Source organism: Phyllostomus discolor, chromosome 1 (assembly GCF_004126475.2).
Source record: "Phyllostomus discolor isolate MPI-MPIP mPhyDis1 chromosome 1, mPhyDis1.pri.v3, whole genome shotgun sequence".
Classification (NCBI taxonomy): domain Eukaryota; kingdom Metazoa; phylum Chordata; class Mammalia; order Chiroptera; family Phyllostomidae; genus Phyllostomus; species Phyllostomus discolor.
In genome coordinates, this window is record NC_040903.2 from 23,442,615 (window position 1) to 23,458,960 (window position 16,346).

The following is a 16,346-nucleotide window of genomic DNA, read 5'->3' on the forward strand; positions in this document are numbered from 1 at the left end:
TCATGTAAATCCATATATACAAAAATCTATACAAAACTATTTCCACGTAACATATATTTTTGTGAAATCTCTAATAGAGAATATATTGTACTACATAAGTTGGTCTGCGACTTGCCCTCTTCACTTAATTTAGTGTCAGTACAGATGAATCTCGTTTTTCTGGACTGCATAGTATTCCTCTGTGTGGTATGATTATGTGTCTTCTTTTTTAGATTTTATTTCTTTATCTTTAGAGAGAAGGGAAGAGAGGGAGAAAGAGAGGGGGAGAAACATCAATGTATGAGAGAAACATCAATCAGTTGCTTCTCATGTCCCCCCAACTGGGGACAGGGGCCACAACCCAGGCATGTGCCCTGACCAGGAATTGGACCGGCGACCTTTTCATTGGTGGGAGGGCACCCAACCCACTGAGCTATACCAGTCAGAGCAGGTTATGGGTATGTTTCAAATGTATTTAACTATTTCCCTATTGGTAGTCATTTATACAGTTTCTAATTTTCTTAGTTATTGCTGCAATGAACATCCTTGGCTATTTGCACACCTGTTTATTTTCCTGAAGGAGAATTTCTCAGATTGGAATCACTAGGTTAAAGGAATTTTGAAAGCTACTTCTTAGTTGCTTTCTAAAAAGTTTTTGTGTTTTATGCTTATCCAGTCTCTAAGAGTGTTCATTTCCCTTCATGATGGCCAAGTTGGGTTTTATCAAGCTTTTGAATCTTTGCCAGTCTGGTAGATGAAAGGTTGTATCTCAGTTTCCTCAACTGATTGTTAGTGAGCTTGACTGTCTTGCACCTATTATATTTGTTGGCTAAATATGTTTGTTTTGTCTATGAACTGCCTTTTTACAAACTCTGCAGTTCAGAGATTCTTAATCTGGGGTCCAGGGCCTCTGTTATATAATATGAAATTTTCTGCGTGTATTAAATGTGCATTCTCAGGATAAGACCCAAGGAACATGAAGAGTCACTGATCTTAAACTCTGTTGCTGAAAGAAGCCTGTGGAAAGAAAGAAGCAGGGCTAGAAAGGAGTGAAGAGAGAGGGCAGAGTTCTGTCACACACACACACACACACACTCACACACACTCACACCTTTTACAGTCTTACCTCTGTCTGTGCAGTACCTTTCCAACAGCACTCCCTCAGCCCCATCGGAGCTACTAGACCATTATAGACTAGGCTCATTCCTTACTAATATTTGTATACATATCACAGCTAATGCTTTCAAACAACTCCAGGTCACGTCTTTATTTATATTTTGGTTCATAGAAACATTCAAAACTTTATACAAACAAGCTATAACCTATTTGTTTGAAAGCCCATTAACTTCAATTTCATCTTCTAAATATTTCTCTAACTTACCCATGTCTCTCCGTCTCCCTCCATCCACCATGTCTTGCTGTGACCACTGCAGCGCTCTCCTAACTTAACCTCCTGTACCCCTCTGCCGTGTTCCCTAATCCACTCTCCACGCTTTAGCCTGAGCTGGTTTTTCAACACCCCCAGCTTACAACACGCTCAGGGCTCACCTCTGCTCTTGGGCTAAAGAGCCAACCAACCGTTTCGCTTGAGCGCCCACCTGGAGCTACCTGATCTACTCCGCCTACCGGCTCCCCACCTACCTCTTCTGTCAAGCTAAGTGCCTCTTTCCTCTCCGCTGCTCCGGCCACACCTGGAACACCTAGGCATTCTCTCTCCCACTCTGTGGCCTTTGTAATTTTTTTTTAATTTTAGAACACTATGTTTTAATTAAAAAATAAAAATAGACTCAACTGCAATATTAGACCAGGTTTACTTGATGGATATTTATAGAGCATTGCATTTAAACGTTCAGGGTACACATTTTTCTCTAGTTTACATGCAAAAATTTCCAAGATAGTTCTTGTGTAATTCTTTTTCTTCTGCTTGAATGCTTTCTATCCCACTCCTCTCTTTCTCTGAATTAATTTCTACTCGGCTTAAAAATAACTTCCCTAGCTTCCCAGGCCAAGAAATGTGCTACCGTTTTACGCTTTTTTTGTTTTAGCAGTTATCCCAATTTATAATTACATAGTCCATTAACATCTGCATCCACGCCAGCAGGTGAGCTCCATGAAGATAGAAATAGGATCTGTTTACCCTTCTCCGAAATCCCGGTGCTCAGAGGAGGGCTGACCCAGAGCAGGTGATCAATAAATACTGTTGAAGGGAGGGAGAAAAAGGATACTACTATAAATGGTCCCGTGTAGGCCTTTATTTTCCTTCAAATACGAGCAGATATTAATTATGTCCTGGATACAGAAATTCGCTAACTTATTCAGGTCACTCCAATTACTTACCAGGAACCTATTGTGTATATACTAGGCACTTTTCCAAGAGCTGGGGGCACATCAGAGGGAACAAAATAGACCAATCCCATCCTTCCTGAGCATACTTCTGGGAGGAGGAAGCAGATCATAAACACAATAAATAAGTAAATTATATAATATTTGGAAGGTGTAAAGTGCTGTGGAAAAAAATAAAACAGAGTAAGTTGGATGGGAAGAGAGGAGAAAAGGGAGCTAGCCTCCACTCATTGTATGTTAAAAATTTAGGTTGGGGAGACTGAAATCGAGGGGGTGTGAGCACTCTCATGAGGTTTAAAATAAATCCGAATGGGCAAAAACTTAGAGCTTTCCCATTAAGATCAGGAACAAGACAAGGGTGTCCGCTTTCACCACTCCTATTAAATATAGTATTGGAAGTCCTAGCCACAGCAATCAGACAAAAAAAAAAAAAAAAAAGAAATAAAAGGCATCCAAATTAGAAAGGAGGAAGCAAAACTGTCACTGTTTGCAGATGACATGATAGTGTACATAGAAAATCCTATAGACTCCACCAAAAAACTGCTCAACCTAATAAGTGAATCTGGCAGAAGAGCGGGATAAAATAAACCTGAGAAATATGTAGACACTGCTACATTGTCAGTGTTGGGATTGAGGAGACCCACGTGAGTGAGCTGCACTGAGCAGGTCCGCAGGGGCATTCTGTTTGCAGTAGCTCCTCCCACTCCCTGAGTGCTTCAACATCTTCCCCCAAAACTTCACATGCTGAAATTCGACTCTTTTCCTCCAAACCCTCTCCTCCTCCCTGGCAACGTTAGCGGATCTTTCTTCCCTGTTCCTACGACCATTTGATCAACTCTGTCCTATGTCACCCTTCTTCCTGTTCTGTAATGCCTTACTTTTGTGTGCATCGGCCCTAAGAGAATGCAAGAACCCTTCAAGGGCAGGGATCATATCCCAGCACCCAGTATTGGATCGTTTCCAACACTTGGTAATGTAGAAAATGCTCAAAGTATTTGAATGAAAGACTGGATGGTAAATGAATGAACAGAAACAGAGTTGGAACAAGGGTGGCTATGACAATTAGAATGCATCTTACTGACCACCTGAGTTCTCCGGAAAATCTCTGCATTTGTGTATGATACTCTTCAACTTCTGGCTCCTAGGAATATTGGAATGGTCAGATAAGTCATAGTATATCTTTTTCCATTCTTTGTGTTTTAACCTATCTGGTGTATATATTTAAAGTGGTTTTCTTGTACACAGCATGCAATAGGATCTTAATTTTTATCTACTCTGACAATCTTTGAATTTAATGGGGGTCTTTAGACCATTTACATTTAATACAATTATAAGTGTGATTGAGTTAAATCTACCTTTTACTATTTTGCTCTATTTGTCTTATCCTTTCTTGTTACTTTCTTCTTCTTCTTCTTCTTCTCCTTCTCCTTCTTCTCCTTCTTCTCTTCTTCTTCTTCTTTTCTTCTTCTGTTTTTTTAAGGTAATTGGTACTTTTTACTATTTCATTTTGTGTCCACTACTTCTAGCCCCCTCAGACTCCCCAGACTCCAACCTCCACCTCCTCAGTTCAGGAAGGCGGCCAGGATCTGTTCGGGTTGTCACTTTCTGGGTCTGCAGTCTAGAGATTGCTTCCAAGCAGAAAGCCAGGGCAATTATCAAACTCATTTTGCTTCTCTTCTTTCAGGGGTCACAGTCCTGTGAAGGCTGTTGTTCCATATTTTATCCAGCTTTCTAATTATTTTTCATGGGTTGTTAAGTGTGATCCTTCTTCCCCAACATGCCTTGAAGGGGAAACTCCTCCTATTTACCTTTTGATAGGTGGGATTTTCCAGATAGTATACTCTGGCTCTTCAGACTTTCCAAAGGAGATTTGTTAGATTTGACTGGCTGGGTGGAGATAGAAATAAGTATAAAAACTTTCCTGGTGAGTTTGTCTATGTAGCTGATGATACATTATATTTTTGCTGACCTGGATTTTTCATGTCCAGGTTACGACAGGAAGGGCAGGCTATGACAGAAGGGACAGAGATGACTTTATAAGAAAATCTGCAAGTAAGTTAGTCTTACCCTATTATGTACTTCTGAATGCATTTGTGCATTTACACCAGGGGCACAATAAACATATTAGTAAGCACAGAAAGGATGTGCCACCTTTAAAAACATGTAAAAAGTTTATGAAGTGATTACTACCAGCTCCAGATACTATGGTAAGTAAAACAGAGAACTGTCTCCCTCCAGGAGCTTGTAGTTAAAAGAAAGAACTGATCAAAATATAAATAGGTGGTTGGTAGGTAGGAAGAAAGAAAGAAAAAAAAGAAAGAAAGGATTTATATTCATGACATTTCTTTACTGAGAGATGAAAGCAAAAAAAATCATTAATTTTCTTGTACCTGATTAGAAAAATTTCAGAAACATGGGGCGTAAGAATCTATTTGTTGAAAATAGGGTGAGAAATGATAGTTTAGCCAAAGGTGTGAGAAGTGACAGAAAGGGCTGGAAGTGCATTACATTGAAGATGTGAGTCAAAAATAAGAGATTCAAGAATCAGATAAAGGGGCAAAAAAATTAAAGCAGTCATAGGTGACAAAACGAGAGAAGAGAGGAAATGAAAAAGCAAAAGATTTGGGGCACAGTAGTGCCAGGTTCATAGTAGTTGCTTAATGAACGTTACAAGGATGATGAGGGAGGATGGATGGATTAAATGCCTGGATGGATGAATGGATGGATGGATAGACAGACAGAAGAATATAATAGAAAAGGATAAATGCAGTGGCCAAGGGTGAGAATTCAATCTTGTTATAGACAAAGACATAATAGAAATAGAGGGAATTGTAGCGGTGGGTTTTGCAGGATGACAGTCTGTAACTATTTTAAGTGCAAATAAGGTTTCCTAGCTAACCAATGCTTTAGGCCTCAAACCAAAGCTCACTTCCTAAAAAGAAGTCTTCTCTGATCATTCATGTCAATTAATTTACCTTTTTTTCCCCTTCTCATAGCCCTATATTTTTGCTTTATAACACTTATCACAGTTTGTAAACAAATATTTTGGGTAATTATTTGCTTAATATCTGTTCTCCCACTAGACTGTGGGCTCCATGAAGGAAAGAATTATGCTTTTTTTTTTTTTTAACTAACCACTGTGTCTTCAGAACCTGGGATAAAGCCTAACCCATCTTAAGCTCCCAATTAATATTGTTGAACAAATAAGTGCGTGAATCCATGAATGAATGAGGCTGGGACCTGTGGAAATGTAGAGCCGTGAGTGAGTCCTCTCCAGCCTGACAAGGATTAAGCCTGTTCATCCGTTCATCCCAGGAGTGGCTGGGCCGAGCTGCAGAAATGCACAAAGCCCTGGAACTGGAGTCAGAAAGTCTGAGTTGAACGCCTGCCTCTGCTGTTTACTTGCTGTGTTAACTGGGGCAACATAATTTACCCAGGCTCCTATTTTCTGATCTCATATGGTTATTAGGAAGTTAGACTTTAAAAAGTGTACAGAACTTCTCCAAGTTTTCCTCCCTAGAACCGGTCAGGAAGGAGCAGGGCGTGGTCCGCATCTCTGTGGAACTGAAGGCACACTCAAAACAAAAGCAGCTTCTTTGAAATAGGTTTCATCCTGAAAATTCATGCGAATTTTGCATTTGGTACCCTAGCTATATACCTATATTGTTTCAATATTTAAATTATGTTTTAAATTATTCAAGGGTAATTTACTTAACTTTTTGCCATAATTGAATACAACTGATGCTCGTAAAAAAGCACATTATCCTTTGGCATTCCACACTCATGAGAAGCAGAAACTGATGCAAACAGGCCTGCCACACGGCACAGGGTCTCCACAATGTTTGCTGGGCCTGAGTCTGTCCACCAGAGGAGCAGCGGGATGGAATCAATGGGTAACACAGACAACACGGGGAGGATTCCCCCCCATGGGAGCGGAGGAAAGCAGGCTTGCTAGTCTGGAGGTGGATCAAGGGCACAGGCCCGAAACAACCTGCAGCTTTATTTGAATCTCCATAATCAAAGGGAACATCACTGCTAGGTCAAATGCAGGGTTTACGTAATAATTAGATATTCATTATAAATAATTATAGTTATTTATAATAATGTGTTATTACATATGTTATGACATAATATATTGGACTATCTACAGAGAACAAAAGATGCTTAATTATCAAAGATTACTCCTATCTGTGGTTTTATTCTTAGAACCTAATGTAAGAAACAAAAACACAAAAATCTTTCCACCGTCTATATTAACATCCAGATATTGGTGGGTTCTGTATCCGAATTAACCATCAATGTATGCCCCACAGGCCTATACATTTCAATTTCAGAGGCTTCAACCCAATAAACACATTAAACTCAGAATCACTAAGGCAAACCCCCTGAGCCACTAATGTGTTCTGCCCTCAGTGTCCACACTGTCAAGCAGGGATAACAATCCTCAGCTCAGGGACTGGCAGGGGCATTAAATGCAATGATTCACATGATGGGCGTGTTTGGTACTGGGCCTGGCACATTGCAGCCAGGACCACCCAAGTTCCAGGCCTCATGCACTGCTCTATCATTAATGCTCACTTGTTATGGGTTGGATTATGCACACCCCACCCCACCTCAAAATTCATATATGAAGGTCCTAACCTCCAGTATCTCATAGAGGCAACCATATTTGGAGATAGGTTCTTTACCGAAGTAATTTAAAATGAGAATTAGGGTGGTCCTTCACCCAATACGACTTGTGTTCTTACAACAAGAGCACATTGGGACACAGACCAGGACAGAGGGGAGACACTGTGAAGACAGGGAGAAACGGCGACGAGCCGGGGAGAGAGGTCTGGAACAGACCTTCCTTCACAGCCCTAACAAGGAACCGATTCTGCTGACTGCTTCATCTCAGACTTCCAGCCTCCAGGTCTGGGAGAAGGTAAATCTCTGTTGATCATGACACGTACTCTGGGGCAGTCCTAGCAAACGAATATATCGCTAGAATGAAAGCTCCATGAGGGCAGAGATTTTTCTTCTTATTCAGTGGTGAAGCAACCTCAAGGTCTTAGAACAGAGCCCGATGCACAGTGAGTACCTGATACTTGTTCAACTGTTACAGACATGTCTAGTCCTATACTTGGTGCAAGATATTCAACAAACGTTTGAGGACTACATAAATGATTCTACTTCCCAAATACCAAATCAGGACATAATCTGAAAAAAAAAGTTATATAAATGTATTTATACAAGCAATGTAACACTTCAAATATGAAATCGCATTTAACAAATCATCTTGACTGTAAAGGGCAAAATGTCATGAAATTCAAGTGGGTGTTAGAAAACTCAGCTTTGGTAGAGTAAGTTGCCAGTCATCTGGTGTCCCACATGGCTCTCGCTCGCCTCTCCAACCTCACTTGCCCAGGTCCTCCACAAGAACACTCTGCTGGAAGGAACCACAGGGGTCTTTGCATCGCCCCCAGCCATACCATCCTTCTAGGCTCAGCTCAAAGCTCTCCTCCCACGTGAAGCCTTTCCTGACCTTCCGAAGCCAAACTGATGCCTCTCTTAATTTGGAGTACGTTTATATACGTGGGGTCTGTCCAGAAAACATCCAGCCACTGTTAATATAACAAGAACAGTTTGCGCACTGTAAATGTAACCTGGCAACCAGGGAGAGGGGACTGGGATGCACATGTGTAAACAATGATGACTTCACTGCACTAGTCAGTGGGGGTGGTAGACACTGTTGAGCGAGCACGTGTACTGTGTGGCCATCGCATTCAAAATGACTGAGCATGTAGAGCAGCAAATCTGTATCAAACTTATTTGCATTAAGCTTGAAGATTCCTCCGCAGAAACTACTCAGATGATTCAGAAGGCTGCAAGTATGGGCAACTGGTGACTGGCAGCTTCATCACAACAATGTGCCTGCTCACACATCACATCTCGTGCAGAGTTTTTTGGTGAAACATCAAATCACCCAAGTGACTCAGCCCTACAGCCACGGTTTGGTGTCCTGCAACTTCTGGTTTTTCCCCAAACTAAAATCACCTTTGAAAGGGAAAGGATTTCAGACCATCGATGAGATTCAGGAAATTATGGTGGAGCAGCTGATGGCAACTAGAGAACTGTGTGAGGTCCCAAGGTGCTTACTTTGAAGGGGACTGTGGGCTCATTGTCCTGTGTGCAATGTTTCTTGTATCGTGTATCTTCTTCAGTAAATGTCTCTGTTTTTCATAGTACATGGCTAGATACCTTCTCAACAGACCTCATACAGATCACTTACTACTTCATACTCTTGGTTATCTTTGTGTGAAGATATGGGTCTGGTCTCCATTTTAGATTGAAAGTTCTCTAAGGAAAAAAAACTTAAAATTATTTAAGTCTACTCCTATCTAAGTAGGGGGTCCAGAAAATAAAATAGATTTTTAATTAACTCATTGGAAAATAGCACAGTCAACACCCACACCCAACCTCAGCCCTGACCGTACAAAGAGCCATAAAAGGTACTGGCCAATCCAAGTTTCCTTAAAAACATAGGCACAAGTCCTACGAAGAGTGGAAAATGGAAAATTGTAATTAACATAGTTAGCCTGCGCTGTGGCATCCAAAAGGTATAGCACCACCATTAACATCAGTCTAATAAACATAACATCATGCCCTATTTTTAAATAATGCCTATTTGATTAATGCTGGGAGTTCCTTTCCAAGAATTCTTACTATTCTTTCCTCTGGCTATTTTTGATTAAATAGCCACTCACCTCTGATAACCAAATCAGCAGCAGAATTCAGAAATATGTTTGAGCTCTGCCTCCTTGGGCCTTGGCAAACAGCTTGAGTGTGTTTATGCAATCATAGGTTTAAAAAAATACTGTATAAAGTTAATTACAATGGTCAATGATTTTCCTGATCCCCTTGATTTAATGAAAAGCCTTCAGGAAAAATGAGTGTGGTATTCCTCAAGTTGCTTTCTGGCCACTTGTCTTCATATGACCTTTTAAAAATACCTTTTTTATGCTTCCTTTCATTTCATTGGATCCAAGCAATAATGACAAAGATAATCGGAGGGGCAGGGTCCTAACCTCACACATAAGCCTAGATGTCACCACCTTTGACTATTTCAGTAAGCATTCCTCATTTAATCCCCAGTCTAACTTTCCATTCTCAAGTAGGTAAGGAGACATTTTGAATGGAAATTTTAATTATAATATTTTAAATATAATATTTTATTATAATATTTTCCTTGGGAAATTAGGCTCTAATAACAGTATTTTAAGTAAAGCTTATATTTTTAGGCATATAACTCAGAGATACTAAAGCAAGTGATATGCAATAAAGTATAAAATATTAAAAAACAAATCAATACTATATAAATCAGAGTAAGGCATCCTTTCATACATAAAATCAAATTTAAAAAGTCATTTACAGCCCTGGCTGGTGTAGCTCAGTGGATTGAGTGCGGGCTGCGAACCAAAGTGTCGCAGGTTCAATTCCCAGTCAGGGTACATGCCTGGGTTGCAGGCCACAGCCCCCAGCAACCGCACATTGATGTTTCTCTCTCTCTCTTTCTCCCTCCCTTCCCTCTCTAAAAAAAATAAATAAGTAAATAAAATCTTTTTTAAAATTCTAAAAAAAAATTAATAAAAAGTCATTTACATGGTCATGGAAATTAGTTGTTGGAATAATAGAAAACTCTCTATTATCTATAAAGAGTCATATCAGGAATTATAAAAATATAAAGCCCTTACCATAAAGTACTTACAAACAACTGCTGGAATTCAAGCTAAGTAGAAATATAAATTGTACTGGGGGCTGAGAGAGGAGCTAATTCTAGTGTAGAAAAACAAATTTTAAAAATTTATTAGAAAATTTCTTTTTTAGATTCAAAAATAATATGTGAATTATACACTTAAAAAGAAAAAAACCCCAGTGATACGAGTGAGGTTTTCTTTCAAGTGAACCAAACAAACTTTGCTTTCCTTCCCTAGTTTCTGAAGACTATAGAATAGAAAGATCGTTATCTGGAACTGAAGTAACACAATCAACAGCTCGATGAGGGGCATCTGACACAGCCGTCACCGTCTGAACCAGACAGTGCAGCTTTGTCGGGCCATCGACACCAAGCAGTCTACATTAAATTAACCAGGGTTGTTTTTGTCGTTTTTTTAAGGATCGAAATGTACTTTTGCTTCAAGAACAGAAGAGAGTAAAGGGAACTACAGCAAGGCAAACTTTGTCATCCAAGTGGTACTACTCCTTTGGCAGCACTACCACCTAATCACAACCACAAAGTTCTGAGGGCTGGACTTGAGGAAGGTACTTCCAAATGCAACAGAACAGGGTATACTGCGAAATATCTGATATTTGGTGAGGGAAAGCGAACTAAGATTCTACCAAGAGTATCTCTCTGGGGACATGGTCATAACAGGTTAAGGCGGAAAATAAGCCTCATAGACACAGACAACAGTGTGGTGACAACCAGAGGGAAAGGGGGCGGGGGAGGTAGAAGAGGGTGAAGCAGGGGCACGTGGTGACAGAAGGAGACTTGACTTTGGGTGATGAACACACAATACAACACACAGTTGATATACAATAGAACTGCACACTTGAAACCCATATAATTTTATTAACCAATATCACCCCAATAAATTCAATTAAAAACATTTTTTGAAAGACTTTTCCTGTCTCTTCCTGAACCTTGGGGGCTTTAAGACGCTTGCATCTTCTCAGCACCAAGTGAAAGTGAACTGTATTTGAAAAATTTGTCAAATGAACAAACTTATGGAAAAGGAGAGAAACTCTCATTTTTCAGACATTCACAAAGTAGAAAGATAAACAAGTGTAGGATTCTGCTTCTTTTGCACCTTCATTTTTCTTACCTTTGGCACAGAAAGGAAACTGATTAGATAAACGGCCAGCCATGTAGCAAAAGTTACATTTAATGAGTTTTGAAAGTGTTTTCCTCCTTCTTTTAGAAAATGAATTTTTTCTCCTATGAAGATACCATGACTACTAGGCAGAAGTATGTATCCAGCGGTAATACTGATTTCTTTTATTATAGTGTTCTAGAGTTTTAAAAAGTATTTCTCATAGGCCTACTAAATCTCTTCAAGAGATGCCACAATGCTTAATAACTAATAGAACCATTTGCTACAATAGTGAACAAAATTGAAATGTAAGTCTAAACAGTCCATATAAAATTGATGGGCTAAAATATTCTTTAAAATATAATAAAGATTATAATGATGTGAGCATAAACACAATATACGTTGTAGATATTGTTGCTATCATAACAGAGTAACGTTAAATAGGCAAAAATCACCAAAAAAGTCCTGTACATGGTCCAAAGTTCCCCATATTTTCCTTTAACAGCTCCTGGAAATACAGTGTCTTCAAGAAAAGTGAAGGGGGGGACAAACACTGGAATATACATAATTTGGAGGAATTAACAAGACAAGAAAGCACAAATCAATACATAAAAATGTAATATGCAGCATGCCTCCTTTGGTGTGACAACACTTATACAAAATAGAAATGTAACATGAACTAAGCGAGGGAAGAAACACATGGCTGAAGGAACTGGTGGCTGAGTGGGGGTGGGGATGGGGCGGGGGCCAGAGGCAGGGAGACAAACAGGATGCTGGGAGGTGAGAAATAAGGGTGGGGAGTAGTGGGCAATCTCAAGAGGAACTAACAAGGTCTGTTGCTTATAGTTACCCAGAAAACCTTAAGAACAATAACAGACAAACATGTAGCTTAGAAAGAAACATGCGACAAGCTGGAACCCCACTAGTCGACACGTGGCAGCCCCCACCCCGTATTATTGGCACTTTCAGGAGGCTGAAGGTGATCTCCCACTGTGTTCACATCCAGCACCAGTGCTCACGCTTCTGCTTCCCGTTGAATCAACAGATCCTGGCGAAAGACCACGGGAAGAGGGTGAGTGGACCTTGTGCTCCAGGAAGTATTATTTCTATCTCTTGAGAAATAGGAACTTCGGCTCTATTCAGTCCAGTTTACTGGTTTTTCTGTTGGCGTGTTTTTTTTTCTTTTTTTTTTTTTGAACTTTTCTTCCCTTGGAGTGGTTTTTAAAGTAAACACACATTGTTTTGAGGAAGAATTCCAGTTCCAAGACCCTGCACAGATCCAGCTGCTCAGGCAGCAGTGAAAAGCCAAAGAGTCACTAAAGGAGGGTGTTGCCCTCTCCCACCTCCCTTCCTTCCCAGAGCCCCTCCCTTCCCACCCTGCCCCCCTTCAAAACTCACAAGCGTAGAGCTACACCTCCGAGTCCAGGGTGCTTTCGAAAGGGGCCACCTTGCAAAACTGTGCTTGAGGTCCCACATTTAATTATCCACGGTGTGTACATTTATTCTTAGATGGTTTTAAAAGCACATTTCTTTCTTATTACAAAAGTAATATAAGCTCATTCAAGAAAAAGAAAAACAGAAGCGTGTTGAAAGGCAAAGAAAAATGTCACCCTCACTCCCATCACTATGGTACAACCATTCTTGTGATTTTAACATTGTCTGATGTTAGCAAGTCTTTTTGAATTATAAGAGCAATGAATAACTCTACTGTTCAGATGATCCAACCACATGCTTTTTTTTTTCTTTGTGAATGACATATTAGCAGAAGTTCTAAAGCATTTGTGAGTGTGGACTGACTTGCCAGGTCAGGAAGCGAAGGAATGAAAAAGGCCGAAGTCCTCTTCCCAGGCAAGTACCAGGGAAACCTGTGCAACCGAACTTTGGCACAGAGGGAGGGAGGCTCCTCAAAGACCAGGGTTTGGGGCGCAGACATGAGACATACTTGGAATGAGCAGAAAAAGGAAGGTGGCAAGGCCACTTCCCTAGAGCATAAGTCACACACTGTTCCTTTGCTGGCTCAGTTACTGAGCTGGGGTATGTGTAGTGTTTAAGAGAGTGTGTGTGTACAGGGTGAGAGAGAGAGAGATGATGCGAGTATATACACATCTAGTATACACGTATTTACCTGGACCATAGTTACTGCCTCCTGTACTGCACTGCTGGAGCTTTATATTAGGGTTATGTTTCATGTCATTTCATACACTGTCATGCAACTGACTTGTTCAGAAACCTTCCATGGTTTCCCAATATCTGCTGAAAAAATTTGCATCTCACCAGCAGCTCCACAACACAGCCACAGCTGACCTGGCCTCCCTTACCTCCCACCTCCCAAGAGGTTCATGTCCCCGCCGGACCCCTTGCCCTGTTCTCTTTCCAGATCCCAAAATGTGGCATAGAGCCCCCTCTCGCTCTAGCAGTGAAGTGCTAGCACTGGTATCACCTCTCTCCGTGAAGACTTTGGTTTTCCTGACCTGATGTGATTTCTTTTGCAAAACAGTAAGGTCCCCTGGCTGGCGTAGCTCAGTGGATTGAGCGCAGGCTGGGAACCAAAGTGCCCCAGGTTCCATTCCCAGCCAGGGTACATTCCTGGGTTGCAGGCCAGAACCCCCAGCAACCGCACATTGATGTTTCTCTCTCTCTCTCTCCCTCTCTCTCTCTCTCCCTCTCTCTCTCTCTCTCTCCCCCCCCTTCCCTTCCCTCTCTAAAAAACAAAAACAAAAACAAAAAAACACACAAAAAAACAGTAAGGTCCTTGAAGACAAGGACCAAACCGCCCAAGAATACCCATAGTTTTCAAATGAATCAATTTACCTTTTCAATTCCTTTAACTCCCATACCATAGCCCTTTCCTAAATTTTACTCATTATATTCTGCATTGTGCAATAATTAATCAAGCAATTATAATATACATATATATCCTCTCCAGTTCTTTGAATGTAAGGATCACATGGCATATATTTCTTGTACTTCTACACCCACCCCAGATCTATGGTGAATGTTCAATCAACATTTACTGAACATTTACACTAAATCCAGGATTTAAATGCCAATAATTTTTCTGTAACACAGAGGAGAGGGTTGAAAATATAAGTTAGCCTCATCCCAAAACAAACTGAAAAGCGGTGAGTAGTTCATCTTACTCTGTGGGTCTCCCATTCTCTACTCTGCCGCCCAGCACAGGAGAAATCTAGGTAGTCCTCAATTTAGCAGTAAGTTTCATTCTCCATCTTTATATGTATACGTCATTGATTTAAAAATTACAATTTATTTCCCTTTGGAAAAATATTATAAATAATGTTTAAGATCCCTGACAAGACCCCAAAAGCTGATTTGAACTCTCAGTGAAGCAGAAATGGTATATTTGCAATGAAAAGTAGGAAATATAACTACTGACATATTTTCCTAGTAAAAGAACCAATAAGCAACCAACTACAAGTGATTATTTTTAACTTGAATCATCACGCCCCGAGGAAAATCAGATTTAACCATAGAAAAAGAAAGCTGTATCTACCCATTCTCTCCCAGTTGCTGTCATCATCAGTTTTTTGGAGACTTTCTCTTACGAAATGAAGATGTGGCCTGAGAGCCTCAGTCTTCCTCTTGACCTCAAGGCCCGCCACAGCTCTGAGTAACTTCAGGATCCTCAGGGGACCACATTCAATATTTCAGTCATTCTTTTCCTTCATCTCCTCATCTTCGAGGATCTTCACCACCCCCCTGTAGTTTCATCCTCCCACGGGCACACCCCAAACCATACTATCCCCAAGGCTGCATCATCTTTAAATGTTGAGCTCACATGTGGAACCCGCTGTCTGGCTGCTTACCTCCTCCCCTTCCAGGTCATTTACTACATTAGTCCCAACATGCCAGCTCTTCAGCCTGTTTGAAACGTCCAGTTTGCTGTTCCTGGCTAGATCTCTAGAGTCTCCTGTTTCAGGTCTCCAAATTAAATTCCAAGATCCAACATTTCAACTCTTTTTGTACCACTGTCCTTCAACTGCATTGTTCCGTCAAACACAATCCAGGACAATTACAGTGTTCATCTAGTGCACTAGGAATTGTACTAGAAATTCTAAGAGCTCCTGAGAGGCTGGGGGGCAGGGAAGACCAGTCATACATCCAGTTTGGCCTTTATTGTAACTCTTGGTCACCTAACTCAACCTTAATCTTTCCTGGCAATCCTAAACTGGATGGACAAATGGATAGATGGAGGATGGATTATATGTGGACATGTAAAAATGCTGAAGAGAATCTCTGAGTCCTTTGTAATGCTTTCAAGGTGAATGGCACTTAGTCTAGCATTTCTAATTTTACTTCCAATCATATGGCTTTGCAATTCTGAAAAGGAACAAAGTTGGAGGTATCACACTTGTTGATTTCAAACTATATTACAAAGCTATAGCAATCAAAAGAGTATGGTATTGGCATAAAACAGACATATAGACCAATGGAACAGAACTGAAAGCCCAGAAATAAACCCACACATATAAAGTCAACTAGTATTTAATAAAATAGCCAAGAATACTCAGTGGGGAAAAGAGAATATCTTTAATAAAAATGATGTTGGGATAACTGGATATTCACATGAAAAAGAATGAAATTGGACCCTTACATCACTCATACAAATTAACTTGAAATGGATGAAAGATTTAAATGTAAGGCCTAAAGCTGTAAAACTACCAAAAGAAAACATAGGGGAAAAGCTCCTTGATGTTGGTCTTGGCAACAGTATTTGGATATGACACCGAAAGCACAAGCAACAAAAACAAGTGGAACTACATCAAACTAAAAGAATTTGCACAGGAAAATAAATAATCAGCAAAATAAAAAAGCAACCTACAAAATGGAAGAAAATATTTGCAAACCATCTATCTGATAAGGAGTTCATATCCAAAATATAAAAGAAACTCATACAGTTGAATAGCAAAAACAAAACAAAAACAAAAAACATCCAACTTAAGATTTGGCAAAGGGCTTGAATACAAAGAAGACATCCAAAAGCCGAAAGGTGTATGAAGATGTTCAACATCACTAACAATCAGGGCAATGCAAATCAAAGCCACATGAGATATCACTTCATACCCTTCATACCTGTTAGAATAGCTATTATTTAAAAAGGCAAGAGACAAGAGTTGGCAATGACGTAGAGAAAAGAAAACCCTGTTGCACTGT